Source organism: Heterodontus francisci, chromosome 8 (assembly GCF_036365525.1).
Source record: "Heterodontus francisci isolate sHetFra1 chromosome 8, sHetFra1.hap1, whole genome shotgun sequence".
NCBI lineage: Eukaryota > Metazoa > Chordata > Chondrichthyes > Heterodontiformes > Heterodontidae > Heterodontus > Heterodontus francisci.
In genome coordinates, this window is record NC_090378.1 from 27553235 (window position 1) to 27568596 (window position 15362).

The window sequence follows — 15362 nt, forward strand, 5'->3', positions numbered from 1 at the left end:
TCACCCTTCAACGAAGGGGAACAACTAGGGCGGCACAGTGGCGCAGTGGTTAGCACTGCAGCCTCACAGCTGTAGGGACCCGGGTTCGATTCCGGGTACTGCCTGTGTGGAGTTTGCAAGTTCTCCCTGTGTCTGCGTGGGTTTTCTCCGGGTGCTCCGGTTTCCTCCCACAAGCCAAAAGACTTGCAGGTTGATAGGTAAATTGGCCATTATAAATTGTCACCAGTATAGGTAGGTGGTAGGGAAATATAGGGACAGGTGGGGATGTTTGTTGGGAATATGGGATTAGTGTAGGATTAGTATAAATGGGTGGTTGATGTTCGGCACAGACTCGGTGGGCCGAAGGGCCTGTTTCAGTGCTGTATCTCTAATCTAAAAAGCTGCTCCCTATCCACCCTGTCCATGCCCCTCATGATCTTGCACACCTCGATCAGGACACCCCTCAGTCTTCTCTGCTCCAGTGAAAACAACCCAAGCCTATCCAACCTCTCTTCATAGCTTAAATGTTCCATCCCAGGCAACATCCTGGTGAATCGCCTCTGCACCTCCTCCAATGCAATCACATCCTTCCTATAATGTGGCGACCAGAATTGCACACAGTACTCCAGCTGTGGCCTTACCAAAGTTCTGTACAACTCCAACATGACCTCCCTGCTTTTGTAATCTATGCCTCGATTGATAAAGGCAAGTGTCCCATGTGCCTTTTTCACCACCCTATTAAACTGCCCTTCTGCCTTCAGAGATCGATGGACAAACACGCCAAGGTTCCTTAGTTCCTCGGAACTTCCCAGTGTTAGGCCATTCATTGAATACTTCCATGTCACATTACTCCTTCCAAAGTGTATCACCTCACTTTTCAGCGTTAAATTCCATCTGCCACTTTTCTGCCCATTTGACCATGCTGTCTATATCTTCCTGTAACCTAAGACACTCAACCTCACTGTTAACCACTCGGCCAATCTTTGTGTCATCCGCGAACTTACTGATCCTACCCCCCACATAGTCATCTATGTCGTTTATATAAATGACAAATAATAGGGGACCCAGCACAGATCCCTGTGGTACGCCACTGGACACTGGCTTCCAGTCACTAAAATAGCCGACTGTCATCACTCTCTGTCTCCTGCAGAGAAGCCAATTTTAAATCCATCTTATCAAGTTACCTTGTATCCCATGTGCATTTGCTTTCTTGATAAGTCTCCCATGTGGGACCTTGTCAAAGGCTTTGCTGAAATCCATGTAAACTACATCAACTGCACTACCCTCATCTACACACCTGATCACATGCTCAAAAAATTCAATCAAATTTGTTAGGCATGACCTCCCTCTGACAAAGCCATGCTGACTATTCCTAATCAAATTTTGCCTCTCCAAGTGGAGATAGATTCTCTCCTTCAGAATTTTCTCCACTAGTTTCCCTACCACTAACGTGAGACTCACTGGTCTGTAGTTCCCTGGCTTATCTCTACAACATTTCTTAAATAGTGGGACCACATTAGCTGTTCTTCAGTCCTCTGGCACCTCCCCTGTGGCCAGAGAGGAATTAAAAATTAGAGTCAGAGCCCCTGCAATCTCCACCCTCGCCTCCCACAGCATCCTGGGACACAAATCGTCAACACCTGGAGATTTATCCCAAGCCTTCCAAAACTTCCATACCTTGTCACTCTCGATGACAATTTGTTCAAGAACCTCACAGTCTCTCTCTGAGTTCCATATCTACATCCTCAATCTCTTGGGTGAAGACAGATGTGAAGTATTCATTCAACACCCTACCAATGTCCTCTGGCTCCACCCACAAATTTCCCCCTTGGTCCCGAATGGGTCCTACTCTTTCCCTGGTTATCCTCTTCCCATTGATATACTTCTGGAATATCTTGGGATTTTCCCTACTTTTACCAGCCAGAGCTTTCTCATATTCCCTCTTTGCTCTCCTAATTGCTTTCTTAAGTTCCATCCTACACTTTCTGTACTCCACTAATGCTTCCATTGATTTGCTCTCCTTGTATTTGCTAAAAGCCTCTCTTTTCCTTCTCATCGTACCCTGAATGTTTCTGGTGATCCATGGTTCTCTGGGCTTGTTGCTCCTACCTATTACCCTGGAGGGAACATGTTGGGCCTGTACCCTGCCCGTTTCCTTTTTGAATGCCCCCCACTGCTCTTCTGTAGATTTCCCGACAAGTAACTCTTTCCAGTCTACCTTGGCCAGATTCTGCCTTATTTTACTAAAATTCACTCTCCCCCAAAACCTTTTTTTGCAACTTGTCTATTTCTTTCTCCATAACAAGCTTAAATTGTACCATGTTATAGTCACTATCACCAAAATGCTACCCCACCAACACATCAACCACCTGTCTGGCTTCATTCCCCAGAATTAGGTCCAGCACTGCACCCTCCCTTGTTGGATTCTCTACATATTGAGCTAAAAAGTTCTCCTGTAAACATTTTAAGAACTCCACTCCATCTAAGCCCTTAACACGATGACTATCCCAATTAATGTTGGAAAAGTTGAAATCACCCAATATAATTACCCTATTATTTTTACACACCTCTGCAAATTGCGCACATATTTGCTCCTCAATTTCCTGCTGACTATCTGGGGGTCTATAATAAACACCTAGCAATGTGGCTGTCCCTTTTTTATTCCTAAACTCTCCCCATAAAGCTTCATTTGATGCCCCCTCCAAGATATCATCTCTCCTTACTGCAGTAACTGACTCCTTAACTAATGTTGCAATGCCCCCTCCTCTTTTACCCCCTCCTCTGTCCCGCCTGAAGATTCTATATCCTGGGATATTGAGCTGCCAATCCTGCCCCTCCCTCAACCATGTCTCCGTGATGGTTACTGTATCACAATTCTACTTGTCAATCATTGCCCTTAACTCATCCGTTTTACCTGTAATACTCCTGGCATTAAAGTAGAGGCCTTCCATCCTGGTCTTACTCCCTTGAAACTTACTTCCGCTGTATTCCCTCTGACTTGTTTGCTTTCCTGAGCTTAGCTGTGTCCCTATTCTGCTAGGAGTCCGCGTCCCCTCCCCCTGCCAAGTTAGCTTAGACTCCTCCCAATAGCACTAGCAAACCCACCAGCAAGGATGTTAGTCCCCCTCTGGTTCAGATGTAGACCGTCCCGCTTGTACAGGTCCCATCTTCCCCAGAAACAGTCCCAGTCGTCCAGGAATCTAAAGCCCTCCCTCCTGCACCACCTCTTAAGCCACGCATTCATCTGTGCTATTCTCCTATTTCTATACTCGCTAGCACATGGCACTGGGAGTAATCCAGAGATTACAACCCGAGAGGTCCTGCTTTTTAGTCTACTGCCTAACTCCCTGAATTCTTGATGCAAGACATCATCCCTCTTTCTACCTATGTCTTTGGTACCAACATGTACCATGACCTCTGTCTTATCACCCTCCCCCTTCAGGATGCCCTGCAGCCGTTCAGTGACATCCCGGACCCATGCACCAGGGAGGCAACACACCATCCTGGAGTCACGTTGATGGCCACAGTAGCGCCTATCTGTTCCCCTGACTATAGAATCCCCTATTACTATTGCTCTTCCTCTCTTTCCCCCTTCCTGTGGAGACAGGCTGCTTGCAGTGCCAGAAGCTTGGCTCTGTCCGCACTCCCTGGAGGAACCAGCCTCATCAGCCTCCAAAATGGAATACCGATTTGCAAGCGGATCCCCAGGGGACTCCTGAACTACCTGCCTGTTTCTCTTGGACTGCCTGGTGGTCACCCATTCCCTTCCTTCAAGTCCCTTCAGCTGCGGTGTGACCACCTCTCTGTACGTGCTATCCACAATGCTCTCAGACTCGCGGATGCTCCACAGTGTTTCCAGCCGCCGTTCCAACTCTCAAACCCAAGCTTCCAGGAGCTGCAGCTGGACACACTTCCTGCACACATGCTGGTCCCGGGGACTGGAAATGTTCCCGGATTCCCACTTGCAGCAAGAGGAGCAAACCACGGCTTCAAGCTCTCCTGCCATGACTAAACCCTTTAAATTTAAAACTATAGAAGATTATAATTAAAAAAAACAATTTAGTCTTGCTAAAACAATGACTTACAATTCAATCCACTTTGAAAAATACCCACCAGCTCTTACTCACCAGTCAGCTGTGCTCTTTAGAAGCTCTCGGCTCCCTTCACTCTGAGGACAGGTAGGAAATGAAAGGAGCTCCTCGCTCCCTCCTCACCGAACTTCCTCAGTTACCAATCTTCTACTATAGCACTCTAATATAACCCAAGTCAACACTCCAATGCAAACAAAGTCAGCACTGTAAGATGGCCCACTTTTATACTGACTGACTCTAGCCCCTGAAAACTGGTTTAAGCCAATTCTCTAATTAACAACTGCAGCTGCAAGCAGAGCCTGAGTGAACTCTGTTTAAAGCTGGTCTAAAACTCACCTTCTCCAACCCAAACAGCAACTGTTAAATTAATCTGCTAATAGACAGATTCGACTTAAGATAAAATTAACCCTTAATTTTCCTCAGTTACCAAACTTCCACTATAGCACTCTAATGCAACCCAAGTCAGCACTCCAGTGCAAAATAAAAAAAATCAGAGTGCAGACTAATAGTTTGTATTATTTTTCTTTGCAAGGGTATGATCACCAAACTTGATTTCACTCGGCTGGGCATGGCATTTTCAAACAGCATAACCCTTCACTTCTGCCTCAGCATTGTAATTTTTCTTCACAATCTTATCGTTTTACTTGGATGTGACTCTTAATTTGTGATGGAGCATAGTTGTTGCAGTTGCTTCACCCATAGTGCAGTGAGGCGTAGATGGTAGTTATTTACACAGGAATTGCCTACACTATTACTGCCAAGATAAAGTGTCCAACTGAGCAGTCTGAACACATTTATTGATTGCTTTCATGAACCTCTGAGTCTCCGAGCTTGTGGCTGGCCATTGTGGTACAATTTAATGGCAGTGAAATCCAAGTTGCCCTGAAAGTTGCTGCAATTCTGAACTCTGCAGTGGAGATACATGCAATAGAGGCTCTCAGCTCTAAATTTGGTTACTTCAACCTGATGGAAACTAGGACAAATTGTCAACCAGTAAGAGTTGGTTTCCTGATGGAATGTGCTCCCAAAGATCAACACTAACTTTCTGTGCCATGAATAATCAGGTAGATGGTGCTGTCTTGTGTAACAGTTGTCACCTGACAGATATTAGCGGTGGCGGCGAGGCCTCGGTGCGCCCCGCCACCACCCCCCCCCCCACTGCTTGGAGCGGGGCCTTCATTTAAATATTAAAATTAGATAAATAAACATGCATATGAACTTACCTGCCGCCACCGGCCGTCCCATGCTGATTTTATGGCTAACTGGCCACAAGTCACGTGCCTTCGGAGCTCCATACTGAATTCCGAGGCGAGGCGCTAGTGGGGAGGGGGGAGAAATAAAAGTATCTGGATGGGAGGTGGGGAAAACTATTCTTATTGGTTGTGGGGATGGTGGGAAGGGGTTGAGGGTCAAAGATGCTGAAGTTTGTGGGCGGGGAAAGTTCAAAATTTCAAAAAGTGTTTTTTTGGGGGGCTAGGTCAGTTTATGTATTGAGTACTCATGGGGGGAGGTGGGAGAGAGGATTCAAAGTTAAATTAAACTCTTATTGACATTTTTGTCAAACTGGCACCTTTAAAAATGTAAATTTCTCCTGAAGGGCTGGAAGCCCTTTAAAAATGGCGACGGCGCCCGCGTGGTGGCGCCGGACGCCGTTACCAGGGACGCGGCGACCGCCTCCTCTACATCATCGGGGGCAGCCATTCCGCCCCCTCCATTTAAATGAGCTCCCACACGTAATATCGCGGGGGCTCGGCGGCAGCACTTCCGTGTCAGAAGGCCACCAAGTTCAAAGCGCGCCACTGCAATGTGCTGCGTGCTAATAAAATTCAGCCCTTTATCTCATTGAAGCATATAGGATTCTTACAGGGCTCAGCAGGGTTGATGCAGGAAGGTTGTTTCCCCTGGTTGGGGTTCTACACCCAGGGGACACAATCTCAAAATAAGAGGTAGGCCATTTAGGTCTGAGATGAGGAGGAATTTCTTCACTTAGAGGATGGTGAATCTTTGGAATTCTCTGCCCCAGAGGGGTGTGGAGGCTGTTATGACCGAGGTGGGAGGAGTGCACAGTTTTTTATCGTTCCACCTCTCCACAGCTCACAACATGTATTTAAATGTTTACCCAGATACCTATCATAGACTCTACTCTTTATCCCAGAATAAAATATACCAACCACGTTTCTTTATTGTAAAACAAGACATAACCAATAATGAAGCAAAGCATTAACACCCAGAGAGAAATATGAAAGTTCCCTTGAACCTTATCCCCTCACACGCATGCACGCACACACACACCGGTTAACTGGAAAAAATAGAGATTTTCTTTTTAGAGCTCTGTTACAAAAAAAGACAAAAAAGAACACTTTGGCTAAATACTTGATAATTCTTGAAGAAAAAAGAGTAGCTATGGAAACATGTCAGTTGTCCCTTTTTTGTTTTTTGCGTCCCAAATACGCGTAGATGACTGTCACTGGGATCCTTCTCTGCAGCAATTTGTTCAGGCAGCAGCGAGGATTTATCTGGCAGGTTTTTCCCTGCAAGCCTTTCAGGAGGAATGCAGCATCAATTTCTTTATTTCTTACACTCGCTTTCAAGAGCTTCTCAAAGAGATGGAAAAGCTGGCAGGCTTTTCAAAGAGATGGAAAAGGCAGAGCTGGGGTGACTGCTCTCCTGGCTGGTTTTTTAAAACTCCCACTCACTGTCCTAAGTAAAAGCAAAAACAATATCCCAAGAGTCAAGCCTCCTGACCCCTATAAATCTTGACCTGTCACTTCTCTGCAAACATCTCCCCCATGGCAAAAAGCCCCTGCTGGGTAATTATCTGAAGACAGGTGACTTCTAGTACATGTTGTTTGCAAACAAGACCTCTCAGTACTTTCAATGACCCCAGTGAAAAAACATCCATGGACTCCATTTCAGTTTGCCCAAATAAAACACAAGTCCTCAAAATGTAATAAAAAATGGAAGTACGTTCATAACAAGGCTCAGGCATTGAGTATGTTCATGACAGAGGTTGACAGATTTCTAGATATTAAAGATAGCAAGAGATGCAAGAAAATGGCGTTCAGGTAGAAGATCAGCCATGATCTAGTTGAATGGCGGAGTAGGCTTGAGGGGCAGAATAGACTACTCTTGCTCCTATTTCCTATGCTCATATATGTTCCTTGGTTGCTGGACTTCATTCGAGTAAGAAGCATAACAAACACTAGAAGAGGTGTTTTCATACCAGATGGAGCTAAATGGACCCTTGGTCCTTGGGATGGTTTCTTGTACTGAGCATATTCTCATGGAACCATGGGTTTGATTAATTTCTTTCACTCACTTTGATCATCAAGAGATGATCAAGGAAGGAAGTGTGATTCCTGTATATACAAAATAAAATAGAAGGTAATAAACAATGGGCTGAATTTTACCGGCAGGGGCGAGGCCTTCTCAGCGTCAGGGGTTGTGGCGGGCCTCTCCCGCAAGTATTTTACGGGCCCCTTCGCCATGACCCTCGACATCGAGGGGCTGGTAAAATTCAGCCCGAGGAGCCTCAGCTGGCGTTTTTGTTCTGAAAGGAAAGCCCAGTTGTCCTTTTCCTTTATTTCTAACATTAGGTGACATTGAAGTTGCTTTCATTTCTTCCATCAGAAGATTATACCAGTTCGACCACAATTTTTTCCATCCAAACTAACCTCAAGTATTCATTGGAGATTCAATGAGAAAATAGAAGTCCTAGAGGCTGGAAGAGAAAGCAAACTGACCGTGCAGAGGAAGTGGATTCAGAACCTCAAAGACTTCAGTTGAAAACCAGAAACAACAGAATCAGTTTTGTATGAATAAAGGGGAAAAAATGTGACAAGCTTAAAATAGGATTTGGAACAGCCATGAAAGCTGAGTGATCCAATAAAGTAATACGACAGATCTGTATGCGCACAAGGCAAGTACTGGATTACACCTGACCAATTATCCTAAATATTGAATTACATATTGACCTCATTGCAATTAAAAAGATCATACAGCATAACACAATGGAGGTACATGTGATCCAATGATGCTTCTGCTAAAAACATCCATCACTGAGTTCTGTACATTGGCTGGAATTTTACGTCAGGCCAGAGGCCCTCCCGCCCCCCCCCCCCCCACTGGCAACAAAAGTCAGTGGCGAGCCCGCCTCCGCCGGGCCTGGAAGCCGCACTGTAATTGTACATGGCCCAGGCCCACAATTGGCCTCAGGTGGGACTTGTGTCCCACTGAGGCAGGACGTGCCGCCTACAAGAGCTGCCAGCCAATCAGCAGCCAGCAGCTCCTCAGGCCCAGCAGCGCCACCGGGACTGCATCCAGCCAGGACCAGCAACATGGACAAGGCCCTAGAATACAGTAAGTGTGTGGGACCTCACAGGGGACAATTGGCTGGACCCCAGCAAGGCAGTGGGAGGGAGGGGGTAGCTCGAGGGGGGTGGTGCTCCAGTGGGGACGGCTTTTGACATGGGGTGGACCCTTCATTAGACACAGAATGCCTTATCAGGAGCACCCCCCCCCCCCCCCCCCCCCCAACGCCCACAGCCTGCAAGGAGGCTGCCAGGTTTTATTAGACTACTGAACTGCCCACCGCCATTGTTAATATACCAGCAGTGGCGGGAGGAGGCCCTTAAGTGGCAATTAATTGGACACTTAATTGCCTAAATAGGCCTGGGGTGGGCAGGCCACTTGTTACCTCCCCAGCCACTGGTAAAATTTCAGCAGGGGTGAGAAGGCAACAGGAACAGCACCCCCCACCTCCCACTCAAATTTAGGCCTGCCCCCCGCCTCCAGTCCGCTCTTGCAGGGGTGTAAAATTCTGGCCCTTGTTGTAATACAATATATATCTGAAGGAAATGATGTGATGAGTTGGTTCCTGCCATCTTTACTCTATTTCTGTATTATCAATTTCTTCTACATTCTTTGAAAATGTGGACCACAAAATTAACGGAGCACAAAATCATTATCTGAACAGGCAAAGTTTAATGTGATTACTCAGTCATGGTAAGTAGTTTCCTGTTGCTGATATTGGTCAAAAGAAACTGCTTTACAGTGTCACAAGATTCGAACCTCAAAGTAACGCAGTGACACTCAAAAGCTCAAAAAATTACTAAATTTCAGTTGCTGTGACTTTGAATTCCACAGGCAACAATACAATACACATACCGCCACTAATGCATACAGAAAATGAAAATCAAAAAATGATGACAACTGTAAAGATATACATGCCATTGGCAGGGAGAGCATTGCACAAATATATCACGAGCATCTTATGTATTCAGACATGAAATGTAAATGTGTACACTTTCCCTCCGAACTTTTCAAAGTCAAGGATCAACCTACAGAGCTGGATTTTGTTGAGCTCCTGACGTTGGGCTCCGTGGTGGCGGTGGGGGGGGGGGGGTGGGGCGTGTGCTGGAAAATCGCAGCGGCAGCGAACCGCCACAGAGCCCAGTGCCGGGAATGCCAGGCCCAATATTCCCGGTGGCAGGGAAGCCCCGTGGCAGAACATCTACCGTCCTGCAGCGGAAACTGGATTTTAATATTAAAATTGCCTATTTAAATACATTTAAATGGAAGCCGGAGCGATCTTACCAGCATTTCTGGATCTTCAGAGTGACGTGCGGCGCTCCCGCGCCTTCACTTTCCCCTCTAGGGAAAGTTGGTGCCACCGAGTTGGGGAACGGGAGAACTCTGCATTTGTCGTGAAGTGGGTGGGTCAACACTGCATTATCAGTGTTGTTGGGGGGGGGGGGGTGCGGAAGGGTTGAACTCCGCACAGGCCAGTTGGGGAGATGATAGCGGTTAGCCCTGCATTTAGTGTACTTGGGATGGAAAAAGGGGTAATCTGGGTTTTTCTGCTGTAGTTGAGGTGGGGAGTGGGGCAAACTTGATTTTTTGTTGCAGTTGGAGAGGGGTCAACTTTGATCTGCAAATGCAGGCCTGGCAGCCTTTTAAAAATGACACCAGCGCCTGCAGAGAAACAGGCGACGCCATTGACGGTGTCACTGAGGCCTCCCCTGCCACATGATTGGGGGGGAGGCGGTCACCCTGCATATTATAATGAGCTGCCGGGCTGAAAATCGTGGCGGTGTGGCAGCGGCAGCCCATGCGTGCGGGCCACCATCTTTCTCGAAAGCAAAATTCAGCCGACAGGGTGCAAAGATGACCATAAGAAATACAAACCCATTGGGCTGGATTTTACAGGGCCCCCGACGTTGAGCTCCGTGGTGGGAGGCACCAGATCTTCAAGACTCCATGGTGGCCCCGCTCCCCCCACAAAGTTCGGCGATGGAATTTGGATTTAAATATTCGAATAGCCTCTTTGCACGCATTAATATGCAGCCTGGTGCGATTCAACCATCAGTTCACGATTTTCAGCTGGACATGTGGCACTCACAGGCCTTCACTTTCCTGTCTGGGGAAAGCAGACGCCACAGTGATGGAGAAGGGGGGAACTTAAGATTTTCAGTGCGGGGATTGGGGGAACAGAGTCAAATTTACATCATTAGTGTCGGGGATGGTGGGATGGGGTGACCTGTGCACTTTGTTCAGTATGGGGGGGAAGGTCAAGTGTGGAAGGTAAGCGTTTTTGGGGGGGAGAGAGAGGGCAAATAATGAATTTTTGTGTTATTGGGGGTGGGGAAGGGGTGGCAGATTTTTGATCCAAACTGTGAGGGAAGTGTATAACTTAAAAAATTTAAATTAGCTGGCTGCCCTTTAAAAAGGGTGCCAGCGCCTGTGCACGGGCAGCTGAAGCCTCTGCCAGTGTCGGAGAGTCCATCCCCTCCATGTGATTGAGGTGGGTGGGGGCTGTCCAACCAGGTCATTAGCCATGGGCTGCTGCAAGGAAGATCATGGCGGCACGGCGGTGTGCGGCCCGCACGTGTGGGCCAATCCATGAGTTGGATAGAATTTTTATTCCATTTATAACCCTTCTTTGTTTCCAAAATGTCCTTTCTGTGAGATGGACAGCCCTAGGAAGTTGTGCACAATAAAAGGATTTCACATGACTGTCAACAGACTAATTTTATTACTTTTTACTTTAAGTCCCATTCAGCAGAAGCACTAGGTAGATGGAAATTGCAGCTCTTGGGCAAATGGCTGTCAGATTAAAATATAATGCTAAACTTTCATAACCCAGACCAGTTGTTGAAAATACTGGGCTGGATTTTAAAGCCCCTCCACCGCTGGGAATGGTGGTGGGGAAGCAATGAAGATCGGTATGGCGAAGGCCCGCCAATGACCCTGGCGACGACAGGCCTCGTATCGATCTCAGTGGCGACCGCCCCACCGCTCAGCGATGGCACCCCTATTTCAATATGTAAATTAATTTACATACCTGGTTTAATGAGGGTCCCGTCGCCTCCTTAATCCCCGCGCCGATCTTCATTCGAGCGGCCAACAATGCCGCGCCTTCAAATCCCCGTTCGGGGAAACTTGGCGCGACACCTGTGGGGAGAGGGGTGGATATTTTCTCTGTGCGGGAGGGGGAAGAGTGGGGTTAGAATGCTGCAGGTTGGTCAGGGGAGGGGGGGTGTTGGGAAGGGATAAAGGACAAAGGTGCCGAACGTTGGTGGGGGGAAAAGGGCAAATTCTTAATACAGGAATTTCGGGAGGGAAAAGGGCAGGAATGTTTTGAAATGCCATTGGTGGGGGTGGGAAATGCATGAAAGGTCACTTAATTTTTTTCTTGTGAAACTGTAACTTACATGGCCCTTTAAATTTTAAATGTCCATTGAGGGCTGTAAGCCCTTTAAAAATGGCGCCTGCGCATTAGCACCATATACCATTGCCGGCGACGGCTTGCCTGCCCCCTCCATTTCATCGCGAGATTGGTGGGTGCCGCAGCCATGCAAATGAGCCGCCATATTTGAAATCGTAGCGGCTCCGTAATGTGGTGCCCGTGTATGTGGGCCGCATTTTCTTATGCCCCCGCCTACTTCGGCGGCGGAGTCTTAAAATGCAGTCCACAGTACCTCAAGTCATTTGCCTCTAATCAATGCTTCATATTGGTTTCATTCAATGAATGTTTATAATATTTAAAATTGCTCAACCTCCAAAGAGATAATCATTGTGCTATGCTCATATAAAAGCTGATTTTTAAAAAACTGAATTAGATCAATAGCTCCGCCCTCAAATTGTCTTCAAATAAGATGGTTATCAGAAGTAAGCATCTTTAAGAGGTTATTGAATGGATCCAAATAACTGTAATCAAATTGGAATAATTAAACAGCTCTTTACAAATGTTATGAGGATATTCTTTTTTAAAAAGGAAGATTTTGGATGTGTAATGCTTTATAATGAAATATAAATTACCCGTGGAAGTTATTATATACTTCTTTACAAAGCTCAGTTCCATATCAGTCTCTATCCAGTCCAATTTTAATTCTCTTCAATACTAATAAAGAGCTAATACTTGTGACTCTCTGTTCTCATTTGCAACAAATGCTTATCCAACCACAAGATAACAGTTAAATCAGTTCCCAAGTCCCTGTCAATGTCATGCCATGATATCTAAATATGGGGCTTCTAAACAAGGCACCAGTTGGCTTGCCCTACAATTGTTTCTTCATGGTCACTCACTGAAAAAAGGCCACATCTTACCAGTCTACAGGAGAAGACATTCTTCCGAATCCCAAAGTATTCTTTCTCTTTTGGTCCCATTTCCATGTGACCAAATATTGAAGGTGTTATAACTTGGTCTGGCAGAGGCTGTCTAGGCAAATAGGGTGCATCATGGCAGCATGGCAGTGTTGCTCGTACTATTGATTTTTCTTTACTTCACTGTTCCTAATACTCTGAATACCTAACTCCTTATTGATTCAGCACTATTGTTACATTTCATATAATTCACGGGGAGAGATAGAGATAGCACTAATAGCATCCAAGGAAATAATACATACACTTAATAAAAAAATTAAACAGACTATGACTATGTCCCATTTTAATCCTACTTTCATTGGAAGGAGTTCAAGGGATGAAAAGAAGATTACTAGGTCATAAATAAATGAACTATGAGAACAAGGTAAGGGAGCAAAATCTGTTGGTACCAAGAAAGGCGAATGCAAAATCAATGTTTATAACTGTGAAACATTAGTGAGTGGGTATTAAGAATTTTTTTCTGGTGAACTTGAAGAAATGTATCAGTGGCTGATCCATGATGCAGCATATCCCAGTGTAGAGCCATGAGACGTCCCCACTGCATCACAAAGCCTTGTAATATTGCAGGGTCTTGTAAGGGATGGTTTACAACGCAATGCAGAAACCCTCAAGTCTGGCCCTAACCCAGTGAATCCAGGTCCTAGAAGAATTTGTGGCTGTTCTGCAGATTCTCACTAAAATTATAGTGAGTGTTTGCCAAAATAGTAGAGCAATTTTGGTGCCCCTGACAGTAGGCAGGATGGGCATACAGAACAAGTAATCTAGAAGGTACTGCTTTTAATATAAACTGTTCAATCTAAATACTATTCAACTCTTGTTTCATTAAAATCTGCTTTTTAAGTTTGTACATCATATATTTTAACTTTTGCTTTAGTTTAGATATTTCTCACCATAAAGTTAATTTTTTTTTTATCCGTTCATGGGATTTGAGCATCGCTGGCTAGGCCAACATTTATTGCCCATCCCTAATTGCTCTTGAGAAGATGGTGGTGAGCTGCCTTTTTGAACTGCTGCAGTCCATGTGAGAGAGGTACACCTACAGTGCTGTTAGGAAGGGAGTTCCAGGATTTTGACCCAGTGACAGTGAAGGAACGGCAATTTGGTTCCAAGTCAGGATGATGTGTGGCTTGGAGGGGAACTGTGGTGTTCCCATGCATCTGTTGCCCTTGTTCTTCTTGGTGGTAAAGGTTGCAGGTTTGGAAGGTGCTGTCTAAGGAGTCTTGGTGCGTTGCTGCAGTGCATCTTGTAGATGATACACACTGCTGCCACTGTGTGTCGGTGGTGCAGGGAGTGAATGTTTGTGGATAGGGTGTCAATCAAGCGGGCTGCTTTGTCCTGGATGGTGTCAAGCTTCTTGAGTGTTGTTGGAGCTGCACCCATCCAGGCAAGTGGAGAGTATTACATCACAGTCCTGACTTGTGCCTTGTAGATAGTAGACAGGCTTTAGGGAGTCAGGAGGTGAGTTACTCGCTGCAGGATTCCTAGCCGCTGACCTGCTCTTGTAGCCATGGTATTTATGTGACTACTCCAGTTCAGTTTCTGGGCAAGGTTAACCCCCAGGATGTTGATAGTGTGGGATTTAGCCATCATAATGCCGTTGAATGTCAAGGGGAGATGGTTAAATTCTCTCTTGTTGGAGATGGTCATTACTCGGCACTTGTGTGGCACAAATGTTACTTGCCACTTATCAGCCCAAACCTGGATATTGTCCAGGTCTTGCTGCATTTCTACACGGTCTGCTTCAGTACCTAAGGGGTCGCAAATGGTGCTGAACATTGTGCAATCATCAGCAAACATCCCTACTTCTGACCTTATGATTGAAGGATGGTCATTGATGAAGCAGCTGAAGATGGTTGGGCTGAGGACATTACCCTGAGGAACTCCTGCAGTGATGTCCTGGAGCTGAGATTATTGACCTCCAACAACCATAACCTTTGCGCTTGGTACAACTCCAACTGGCAGAGAGTTTTCCCCCTGATTCCCATTGACTCCAGTTTTGCTAGGGCTCCTTGATGCCATGCTCGGTCAAATGCTGCCTTGATATCAAGGGCAGTCACTCTCATCTCACCTCTTGAGTTCTGCTCTTTTTTCCATGTTTGAACCAAGGCTGTAATGAGGTCTGGAGCTGAGTGGCCCAAACTGAGTGTCAGTGAGCTAAGCAAGTGTCGCTTGATCGCACTGTCGACGGCACCTTCCAGATTGGACTTGTCCTGCTTTTTGTACACAGGACATATCTGGGCAATTTTCCACATTGCCTGGTAGATGCCAATGTTGTAGCTGTACTGGAACAGCTTGGCTAGGGGCATGGCAAGTTCTGGAGCATAGGTCTTCAGTACTATTGCCGGAATGTTGTCAGGGCCCACAGCCTTTGCAGTATCCAGTGCCTTCAGTCGTTTCTTGATATCATGCGTGAATTGAATTGGCTGAAGACTGGGATCTGTGATGCTGGGGACTTCAGGAGGAGGCCGAGATGGATCATCAACTCAGCATCTGGCTGAAGACTGTTGCAAATTTAAGAATGCTGTACTTGTTAACTACCATAAGTTTGATGACAATGACATGTATAACAAAAAATAATTACATATAAAATGATCATGTTAATTCATTAAGACAATGGGCTAGATTTTA

General features: G+C 46.0%; 1 protein-coding gene across 4 annotated transcripts in view; it reads right to left on the minus strand.

The window, feature by feature from the left end:
* LOC137372719 (dihydropyrimidine dehydrogenase [NADP(+)]-like) overlaps positions 1 to 15362 on the minus strand; it is an 823566-nt gene that overhangs the window by 382872 nt on the left and 425332 nt on the right. The window lies entirely within an intron of this gene.